This window comes from Ovis canadensis, chromosome 21, assembly GCF_042477335.2.
Source record: "Ovis canadensis isolate MfBH-ARS-UI-01 breed Bighorn chromosome 21, ARS-UI_OviCan_v2, whole genome shotgun sequence".
Taxonomy (NCBI): Eukaryota; Metazoa; Chordata; class Mammalia; order Artiodactyla; family Bovidae; genus Ovis; species Ovis canadensis.
In genome coordinates, this window is record NC_091265.1 from 45,035,103 (window position 1) to 45,047,154 (window position 12,052).

Consider the following 12,052-nt stretch of genomic DNA (forward strand, 5'->3'; position numbering starts at 1 on the left):
AAAAGCAAATTCAAACTTTTTGGATTGTAGGTCTAAAGTGAAAAGTAAAGCAATAAAACTTCCAGAAGAAAGCATAGCATGTACTAATAACTTTGGAATAGGCTAAAGGTTACTTAAACATCACCTAAACAGCAAAACCATTTTTAAGAATTGATAAGTTAGATTTCATTAAAATGCACAATGTTGGTTCATCAAAATGTATTATTAAGAGAGTGAAAAGAGGAGTTAAAGACATGGATAAGATATTTGCAATACTGATATCCTAAATAGAATTTGTATAAAGAACACAAAAAATCTTATAGCTTTCCTAGTTAAAAAAAAAAAAAAGCTAAGGGAATTCATCATGACTAGATCTGACTTGCAAGAAATACAGAAAGGAGTTAGTTAATATAAGGTGAAATAAAAATATGCTAATTAAAGACATGAAGACATATGGAAACATATAACACATTGGTACAGGTAAATATACAGTCAGAAAACTAATAGTGCTCACTTCAGCAGCACATATACTAAAACTGGAATGATGCAGAGAAGATTAGCATGGCCCCTGCACAAGGATGACATGCAAATTTGTGAAGCGTTCCATATTTTTACACTTTCTAACACCATACACAAAAATAAACTCAAAATGGATTAAAGATCTAAACATAAGACCAGAAACTATAAAACTCCTAGAGGAGAACATTGGCAAAACATTCTCCGACATAGATCACAGCAGGATCCTCTATGACCCACCTCCCAGAATACTGGAAGTAAAAGCGAAAATAAACAAATGGGACCTAATTAAAATTAACAGCTTCTGCACAACAAAGGAAACTATAAGCAAGGTGAAAAGACAGCCTTTGGAATGGAGAATATAATAGCAAATGAAGCAACTGACAAACAACTAATCTCAAAAATATACAAGCAATTCCTGCAGCTCAATTCCAGAAAAATAAACAACCCAATCAAAAAATGGGCCAAAGAACTAAACAGACATTTCTCCAAAGAAGACATACAGATGGCTAACAAACACATGAAAAGATGCTCAACATCACTCATTATCAGAGAAATGCAAATCAAACCCACAATGAGGTACCATTTCATGCCAGTCAGAATGGCTGCGATCCAAAAGTCTACAAGCAATAAATGCTGGAGAGGGTGTGGAGAAAAGGGAACCCTCCTACACTGTTGGTGGGAATGCAAACTAGTACAGCCACTATGGAGAACAGTGTGGAGATTCCTTAAAAAATGGAAATAGAACTGCCTTATGACCCAGCAATCCCACTGCTGGGCATACACACCAAGGAAACCAGAATCAAAAGAGACACATGTACCCCAGTGTTCATTGCAGCACTGTTTATAATAGCCAGGACATGGAAGCAACCTAGATGTCCATCAGCAGATGAATGGATAAGAAAGCTGTGGTACATATACACAATGGAGTATTACTCAGCCATTAAAAAGAATACATTTGAATCAGTTCTAATGAGATGGATGAAATTGGAGCCGATTATAGAGAGAAGTAAGCCAGAAAGAAAAACACCAATACAGTACACTAACGCATATATATGGAATTTTTAAAAAGTGGTAACGATAACCCTGTATGCGAGACAGCAAAAGAGTCACAGTTGTATAGAACAGTCTTTTGGACTCTGTGGGAGAGGGAGAGGGTGGGATGATTTGGGAGAATGGCATTGAAACATGTATAATATCATATAAGAAACGAATCGCCAGTCTAGGTTCGATGCAGGATACAGGATGCTTGGGGCTGGTGCACTGGGATGACCCATAGGGATGGTATGGGGAGGGAGGTGGGAGGGAGGTTCAGGATGGGGAACATGTGTACACTCGTGGCGGATTCATGTTGATGTATGGCAAAACCAATACAATATTGTAAAGTAAAAAAATAATAAATAAAATCTGAGAAAAAGAGAAAACTCTAATAGCATGGTTTGTTAACCACTGAACTATACTACAAAGATCAAAAGAAAAAGCATTAAAAATAATTTAGCTACTATCATTTGTTGATGAATGTATGTGTGTGTGTGTGTGTGTGTGTGTGTGTATGAGCTCAGTTGTGTCTGACTCTTTGCAACCACATGGAGTGAGTCCATGCAATTTTCCAGACAAGAATACTGGAGTGGGTTGCCATTCCAGGGGATCTTCCCAACCCAGGGATCGAACCCAAGTCTCTTGTGTCTCTTGCATTGGCAAGCAGATTCTTTACCACTGTGCTACCTGGGAAGCACAATATAAAAAGAGGAAAATAATGACTTCAAAATATAAAAGGACGAAGTAAAAGGGTGAAACTTTCAAAAATTAAGTTGTTATCAACTTGAACTAGATTGCTTTACCTATGAGATGTAAGACTCCTGGTAGAGGGGAAGTTGGAAGAATGGAGTCAAAATGTACAACCTTCCAGTTACAAGATGAATAGCTACTAGGGATGTAATGTAATGTAATGAGGGTAAAAGAGCTGGCTTAAAACTAAATACTAAAAAGAACCAAGATCATGGCATCCGGCCCTATTACTTCATGGCAAATACGAGGGGAAAGGTGGAAGAAGTGACAGATTTCCTCTTCTTGGGCTCTAAAATCACCGTGAACGGTGACTGCAGCCATGAAATCAGAAGACGTTTGCCTTTTGGCAGGAATACTATGACAAACCTAGACAGTGTGTTGAAAAGCAGAAACATTACTCTGCTGACAAAGGTCTGTATGGTCAAGGCTATGGTCTTCCCAGTGGTCACGTATGGATATGAGAGCTGGACTGTAAAGAAAGCGGAGGGCTGAAAAACTGATGCCTTCTAACTGTGGTGCTGAAGAAGACTTCCTGAGAATCCCTTGGACAGCAAGGAGATCAAACCAGTCAATCTTAAGAGAAATCAATCTTGAATACTCATTGGAAGGACTGATACTGAAGCTGAAACTCCAGTAGTTTGGTCACCTGATTCGAACAGCTGACTCATTGGAAAAGTCCCTGATGCTGGGAAAGATTGAGGGCAGGAGGAAAAGAGGGCATTAGAGAATGATGAGATGGCTGGATGGCATCATCGACGCAATGGACATGAACTTGAGCAAACTTCCAGAGATGGTGAGGGACAGAGAGGCCTGGCATGCTGCAGTTCATGGGGTCATAAAGAGTTGGACACGACTGGGCAACTGAACAACAACAACTCTATATCTTCATGCTATCCTTTCACTGTTTATTGCACAGTTTCTTTTACAGTTTTCTTTCTTTCGTAATCTATGCAGATTCTTGCTTCTGTTTCATTTAGAGAAAACATTTCTTTTAAGGAAAGTTTAGTATTGCTGAATTCTTTTAGGTTTTGCTTATCTGAGAAACAGCTTCTCTCTCATTCTCTCTTAAATAATAATCTTTCTGGGTAGAGCATGCTAGGTTGCACATTCTTCTCCTTTTGTACTTTGAGTATATTATGCTGCTCCTTTCTGACCTGCATAGAGTCTGCAGTCAGGTGATGCCTTCTAGGGATTCCCCCGTATATAACTCTTTCTCTTGTTGTCTTTAGGCTTCTCTCTTCAACTTTTGCCAGTTTCATTATGATATGTCTTGGTATGGGTCTGTTTGGATTCATTTTGCTTTGGGACCCTCTGGACTTCCCAAGTGGTACAGTAGTAAAGAATCAGCTTGCCAATGCAGGAGATGCAGGTTCTATCCCCAGGTCAGGAAGATCCACTGGAGTAGGAAATGGCAACCCATTTCAGTATTCTTGCCTGGGAAATTCCATGAACAGAGGGGGAGCCTGGCAGGCTATCATCCAGGGGGTTGCAAAGAGTCACACAGATCAAGCATGCATGCACATGCTTCCTGTACCTGGATATATTTCCTTCTTTAGGTCTGGAGAGGTTTCAGCCATAATGTTCTCAAGTACATTTTTTACTCCTTTTTCTCTCTCTTCTTCTGAAAAGCCTATAATGCATGTGGATGTTGGCACCTTGTGTGTTATCCCATGGATCTCATATGTTGCTTCATTTTTTTTTCATTAGTCTTTCTGCTGTTCTGACTGGGTGATTTCCACTATTCTGTCTTTTATCTCAACACATTCATGTGTTCTTCTCTGTTATTTATTCAGCTGTCAATTGTTTCTAAAATGGTTTTTTTTTTCTATCTCAGAAATGGCATTATCTATTTCTGATTGTGTCTTTGTATAGTTTTTTGTTAAAATAATCTGTGTTTATATCACTACTCTTTCTTAATTCAGCTAGCATTTTTGTTACTAACATTTAAAAAATATTTGCTTTATATCAGAGGAGAGTTGATTAACAATGTTGTGTGAGTTTCAGATGTAGAGCTGAGTGATTCAGTTACACATGTATATGTACCTATTATTTTTCAAATTCTTTTCCCATTTAGATTGTTACAGAGTATTGAGCAAAGTATTCCTCGTGCTATACAGTAGGTCTTTGCTGGTTATCTGTTTTAAATACAGTCGTGTATATATGTCAGTCCCAGACTCCCAATCTATCCCTTTCTTCCCACCCTCTCCCCTTGGTAACCATACGTTTGTTCGTTAAGACTGTGAGTCTGTTTCTATTTTGTAAATAAGTTTGCTTGTATCTTTTTATTTTTTTATTTCACATATAAGTGATACATACGGTATTTGTCTTTCTCTGACTTATCTCAATTAGTGTAACAATCTTCAGGTCCATCATGTTGCTATAAATGGCATCATATCATTCTTTCTAGTGGCTGAGTAACGTTCCACTGAATATATGTACCACATTTTTATCCATTCATCTGTCGATAGACATTTAGGCTGGTTTCATGTCTTGGCCATTGGAAATAGCACTACAGGAAACACAGGGGTGCATGTATCCTTTTGAGCCATGGTTTTTCTCAGGTATATGCCTAGGAGTGGGATTGCAGGGTCACATGGTCGTGCTTCCCTGGTGGCTCAGAGGTTAAAGCATCTGCCTGCAATGCGGGAGACCTGGGTTTGATATCTGGGTTGGGAAGATGCCCTGGAGAAGGAAATGGCAATCCACTGCAGTATTCTTGCCTGGAGAGTCCCATGGACGGAGGAGCCTGGTGGGCTACAGTTCACGGGGTCGCAGAGTGGGACGCGACTTCACTTTCACTTTCACGGTCGCTCTATTTTAGCTTTCTAAGGAATCTCTGTACAGTTCTCCATGTACCAACTTACATTCCCACCGAAAGTGTAGGAGTGTTCCCTTTTCTCCACACCCTGTCCAGCATTTATTGTTTGTAGAGTTATCAATGAAGGCCGTCCCTGCTGGTGTGATGTGATATCTCATCGTAATCTTGATTTGCATTTCATAGTAATTAGTGATGCTGAACATCTTTTCATGTGCCTCTTGGCCATCTGCATAACTTCTTTGGAGAAATGTCTATTTAGGTCTTCTGCCCATTTTTGAGATTGGCTTGTTTGCTTATTTGATATTGAGAGCAGGAACTGTGTAAATTTTGAAAATTAATCCCCTGTCAGCCACGTGATTTGCAAATATTTTCTCCCATTCTGTAGATTGTCTTTTCATTTTGCTTATGGTTTTCTTTGCTGAGAAAAACTTTTGAGTTCAATTAGGTCCCATTTGTTTATTTTTAAAATTTCTGTTACTCTAGGAGATGGACTGAAAAATGTATTGCTGAGATTTATGTCAAAGAGTGGTCTGCCAACATTTTCCTCTAACAGTTTTATAGCATATTTAGGTCTTTAATTCATTTTGAGTTTATTTTTGTGTATGATATAGAATAATGTTCCAAAAAATTTTATTTTTTACATGTAGCTATTCAATTTTCCAGCACTATATTTTATATTAAAAAAAAAAAAACCTTTTTATTTTGTATTGGGTATAGCCAAGTTTTCAAACTGTAGTGCTGGAGGAGACTCTTGAGGGTCCCTTGGACTGCAAGGAGATCAAACCAGTCAGTCCTAAAGGAAATCAACCCTGAATATTCATTGCAAGGACTGATGCTGAAGCTGAAGCTCCAATACTTTGGCTACCTGATGCGAAGAGTTGACTCACTGGAAAAGACCCTGATGCTGGTAAAGATTGAAGGCAGTAGGAGAAGGGGGTGAACAAGGATGAGACAGTTGGATGGCATCACCTACTCGAGGGACATGAGTCTGAGCAAACTCTGGGAGATAGTGAAGGACAGGGAAGCCTGGCATGCTGCAGTCCCTGGGGTCACAAAGAGTAGGACACGACTTAGGGACTGAAAAACAACAAACAACAGCCAATCAGGAAACAATGTTGTGATAGTTTTAGATGAAGAGCAAAGGGACTCAGCCACAGATATACATGTATCCATTCTCCCCCAAACTCCCCTCCCATCCAGCTTACCACACAACACTGAGCAGAGTTCCATGTGCTATACAGTAGGTCCTTGCTGGTTATCCATTGCAAACATCGTAGTGTATACATGTCTGTGGAGGAGCTGGAAGGCTTTGAGCAAATACTGAAAATGCATTTGCTCCACTGTTAATGAAGGTTGGAAGCTGGAACGAGCATAACAAAGGGTTATGAGCATTCACCGAGTGCCTGAGGCTGGGAACAGATAACGAAGGGTTATATGCCCGGCCTTGAGGCGTTTGAAGGCTTCCTTCTGACCACCTGTTTCTGAGAGCAAGGACTGTTGTTTCATGATAAGACTCCCTTTAGAGTTTCGCCAAAGCTATGTTATGGCTTGGGTGGTGGGAACTGTGTTTTATGCTTAAATGCTTTGATGTTTATCTGAAACGGCTACGTGCAAGTCTGTCTTATGCTGTATTCCCTGAAAATTATAAAACTACACAATTGGATAATAAACTTTGTCAGTCCACTAGAGGCTGTCCCTGAGTGTCCTTTTCAGAGTGCGGTTCTCCGAGCCTTACACATGTCAATCCCAAACTCCCTAACTATCCTTTCCACCAGCAACCCTAAGTTCGTTCTCTAAGTCTGCCGGCAGCATTTTTTTAAAAAATTTATTTTTTATTGAAGTAAAGTTGGTTTACATTGCTCTCTTAGTTTCAGGTATACAGGAACGTGAATCAGTTATACATATATTCACTTTTTAAGATTCTTTTCTTATATCAGTCATTACAGAGCGTTGGGCTCAAGGTGGCTGTGTTCCCTTTAAGTCTGTGTTTTTTCTTCTTCCCCTTGCAGGGATTTTGGCCCGAAGGAGGGGCTGTGTTGAAGTAAACGAGGCTCCTGTGCTTATGGAAGTCTGCTGTATTGCCTGTGTAGGCATCCACAGCTCTGCCTGGACACAGCCCAAGGTCACACTTTCTTCTGTTTTGGTCATCCCAGACCCAGGGCGAAGTTGTGGCCTGGAGTGAAAGGGGCCAGAGCATGCACTAGGCTGGAACTGGGGAAAGAGGGATTATGGTTGAGGGAACTGAAGTGCCTGTGCTGCGGTCAGAGGTGTGAGCTGTTTACCTGACGCTGTTCGAGTAAACACCAGCCCTGGCCACTAGCCCCACACGGACTACACACCAGGCTCCTAGGCTGCCTCTGTATCCCTCGACTGAGTCTTCCCGCAGCCTGGCGGCCCTAGATCTTGCGTCTGCCCTAGATCCTGTGCTCAGCTGTGGCATGGAGCCAGCAGGACCAGTGGATTCACCCAACTCAGACTGGTAAGCATGGCCAGGTGGCAGCCACTAAGGCAAACCTCTCTCAATACTGTCTGTGAGCAAGCCAGCACCTGCACACTCCCTGGGAGTGGAGTCTAGGCTTCTCCAGCATTTCTCTGTCCTAGTGTTCTCCCACCAGCCAAGGGGGCTGGTTTGTTTCTGTGCAGGAGTTTTGGGACTGGAACACCCAGTCTGTCTCAGTCTGCTCACTCTCCACGGATAGATTCCATTCTTCTGGTCTTTATTTCCCTCTGACCCTTCCTGGGCACAGGTCCCAACTCAATGCTGTTTTTCCCCCATCCTACTCAGTTACACGGAAATCTTTCTTGCAGCCTTGGTTGTATAAGGGATCTTCTTCCAGTTTCCAGCTGGTCTTTCATGAGAATTGTCTCACGTGTAGATGTATTTTTGATGTGTTTATGGGATGAGGTGAAATCCAAGTTCTTACTCTGCCATTGTGATCCCCCTCCAAAATATTCTTTATTTTGAAGGAACTTTATCTAACAGTAATGTGACCGTAATTTTACCCTTCTTATGCTTCCTGTTTGCAGGTACCTCTTTTCCTTCCCTTTTACTTTTTTCTTTAAAAAATTATTTATCTTTTACAGTAGGTCCTTGTTGGTTATCTATTTATTTATTTAGGTGTTAATTCTTTTGTATTTTAAAATTTTTAACTGGAAGATAATTGTTTTACAATATTGTGTTAGTTTCTGCTGTATAACAATGTGAATCAGCTGTAAGTATACATATACCCTCTCCCACTTGAGCCTCCATCCCGACCCTCTTTTACTTTTAATATATCTATTAATATTATTTACATTTATAAGGCACTTCTCATAGACTAGTTGAGTATTGCTTTTTATCTGTTGGGACAATACATACTTTTAGTTGGAGTTGTTAGATCACCAATATTTTATTATCATGGTTGGATTTAGGTCAACCATTTTTCCACTTGTTTCCCATTTGTCCCCTCCGTCTTCTGTTCCTGTATTTCTTTTCCTTTGCTACCTTCTTTTGTTAAATATTTTTAAAATTTCCTTTAATTATATATTGGCATTTTTATCCATACAACTTTGTTTTTTAATATTTTCCTTTTATAAATTTAGGTAGTGAGGGTTTGAGTCTAACATTCTCTCAGTTGTCTGAAATGTTATTTCATCTCAATTGTTAGAGTATAAGAATTTGCAGGTAGAAAATTTTTCTCTTTCAACACTTCTAACATGTCATTTCATTAACTCCTGGCTTTCATTGTTTCTAATAAAAGTTGTTCATTATTTTCATTGTTCCTCTTTTTAAGATAATGATTAATCATTTATTTGGGCTACACTTAAATTTTATCATTGTGTTTGGGTTTATAGCAGGCAGACTATAATGTACCTTGGTGAGACTTTTGTTGTTATTGCTGTTTGCTTTATTGTTATTATTAATCCTGTTTGAGACTGAGGTTCTTGATACTCTACACTGATGACTTTTGATAATTTTAGAAAATTTGGGGTCACAGCCACTTCAAAAACTTTTTTGTTTTCTCTCTTCTTTCCCAATTGGAATCATTTATGAATATGTTAAACTGTTGGATATTGACCCATATATCTGTCATGCTCAGTGTGTCTTCTAACATAATAATAATAATATGTGTGTTATTACCTTTAGTGGCAGTGGTAGCAGTAACATCTCTATGTTTCCTTTTGGGTAGTCTGTTGATCTACATTTCCGTTGATTTAGTATTTCATTTTCTGGATCTGGAATCCTCTAAAGCTAACCAAATGACTGCTTAATTCAATTTGAATGTCCATTCTGTTCTTACATTCTATTTTTCTGTCGAAATTTCTCATTTCCCCCCATATTTTCTCTCATTTAATTTATCCATAATATATACGTAAAGTCCTCATCTGATAGTTCCACCATCTGGATCATCTATGAATCTGCTTCGATTGGCTATTTTTTCTCCAGCTTAGCATTTGTCACTCAGCTGTGTCTGACTCTTTGCAACACCATAGACTGTAGTGTGCCAGGTTCCTCTGTCCATGGAATTCTCTAGGCAAGAATACTGGAGCGGGTAAGCATTCCCTTCTCCAAAGGATCTTCCCAACCCAGGGATTCAACCCGTGTCTCCTGCTTTGCAGCCAATTCTTCACTGTCTGAGTCACCAGGGAAGCCCAAATATAATGTAAGTGCCATGTAAATAGTTGAAGATGAGTGGAAAACTCAAGTTTTGTTTTTTGGAATTTTATGAAAATTTTTTTCAAATATTTTCCATCCTTCAGTTGAATCCATGGATATGCAGATATAAAGGGCCGGCTGTATTTTCTTTAGACTGTATTTCTCTAGCTTAATGATTACATTTTCCTGCTTCTTCACTTTCCCATAAATTTTTATTATACTACCAGCATACTAAACAGTGATATCTACCTCCCAGAGGGAGTAAACTCTCCTATATCCAATCAATATTTGAGCAAGGTCAGGACTATGTGGAAGAGTTGGTTTCAGTTCACCACTGACTTCACATGCCTTGGGGCGGTGGGAGCTAGATCTGTGTATGGCATAATCTCCTTCATCTAACATCTGGCAGAAATGTACAGATTCCAAACCATCACATCTGCCCAAGAGGTTGTTAAAAGAACTATGCTGGTTTCTCCTATTCAGTCATTCTTTCTATGCCAAGACTATTTCTCTAGGCACTTTGAATAGCCTTGGCAGTTGTTTCCAGGGATGAAAGTTCCTGATGGTCTTTTACCTCAAAAGCACTCATTTCTTTCTGGAATTGAGTTTCTTTTTAATTTGAACCCACAGATTTCCAACATCATTTTAAAGTATTTGTCTTTGTATTATTTTATCCATTTTTTCTATTATCACAGAGGGAGACATTGTTTCTAACAACTCTCCACATCCCAACCAGAGCCAAAAGTGTCATATTCGTTTTTGAAATGTCTTTTACAGGGATATCTTGAATGTCCCTCATTGTTAATTTTTTGTTTGCTAGCTGTCGCACATCTAAGCTTTTTTATATGTTTTTTTTTCTTTTCTCAAATTGTATTTAATAGGACCAAACTATAAATCATATAATTTAGACTGATCTTAGTTTGGTTTAAGCTCAATTTTTTTTTGTTAGTACCACAAGGATTTTTTTTCCCCCAAGCCATTTGAGAGTAAGTTGATGACATGATGCCTCATTATCCTTGAATTCTTTAGTATGTGTTTTCTGAAAACAAGGACATTTTCCTTTGTAGCCACTCCACAACCATCACATAGCATTGGTACATTATTCCATCATGAAATCATAGATCTCAATCTAGGTGTTACTGATTTCCCAATAATATCATATATAGCAAATGAATTCAATCCAGGATAATAATATTGTATATAGTTGCCATGTATCTGTAGTGTCCTCTAATCTGGAATAGTTCCGTAGTCATTTCTTTCTTTTCATGACCTTAGAAACTATATGTAGTATTCTGTGCACTGTTCCTCAAACTAGGACTATCCAGTATTTATCATGATTAGACTTGGGTTAGGGATCTTTGGCAGGATTATCATAGAAGAGATGCTGTGTGTTCTCTTCCTGTATCCTATCACATAGTACATGATTTTGTTTCACCTCATTGCTAGTGATGCTAACTGATGGTAACTAAAACTATTACTTTTCTATAAGGTCACTCATTTTTTGGTAATTAAGAGCTATTGGTAGGGAAATTCTTTGAGAGTATGTGAACAATCCATTATTTTTCCACTTTCACTACCTAGCTTTAGCATCCATTAATATTTCTCACCTAAATTAATTCTTACCATGATTGTTGCCAGCTGGTGATTTTTTCATTCAAACATTTCTTTTGTGTCTATTAGCTGACATTCTACTAAGGGAAGTCTTTCTCTTCTCCCCATTTATGTCTTTGATTATATAAATATAAACTCACAATTCCTATCCATTTAATGGATTCTGTTTTCATACTATGATACATACCTTGATATTCAGATTTGGCCATGAAGCATCCCTTCAAGTTTGATTCTGAGTTCTGTCAACATTCTCCAGCATTCTTAGAACATTTCCTTAATCTGCCACAGTGAAATAGTCCAAGGTCCAAGAAGCCTGTTGTACTTTCCGTCCAAGAAGTCCTACTTCTATTTAGTGGGAAAAGATATTCGGAAGCCAAAAATCAGGGTATTGGGCGTCACTGTTCCTAGGTCCTTTCCATAGTCAGAACAAACGTGTATACACACACACACAAGCACACACTTCCATCTGCAATTCATTCTAGTACTACCTCTTTCTGTATTTATAAGTCCTTCAACATTAAGAATCTACAGTAATGAGGAGACATCATCTTCAATACATTTCCTATTTTGTCAGTCTCCGCCGCACAAAGCCAGACTCCCACTGCTGCCACCTTACCCTACTTGGGCTGCCACACTCCGCTTCTGACCACTGCCATTGCTAGCCCTGTGCAGATACGCTCTTCACCTCTCAGTCTCTGAATCCT

At 39.0% G+C, this 12,052-nt stretch overlaps 1 non-coding gene across 1 annotated transcript; it reads left to right on the plus strand.

Annotated features, from left to right (window-relative positions):
* Window positions 1–485: 485 nt before the first annotated feature.
* Window positions 486–592, plus strand: LOC138427347 (U6 spliceosomal RNA). The gene has a single exon (XR_011251955.1). It is a non-coding gene; the product is annotated as a U6 spliceosomal RNA (small nuclear RNA).
* Window positions 593–12,052: the final 11,460 nt, after the last annotated feature.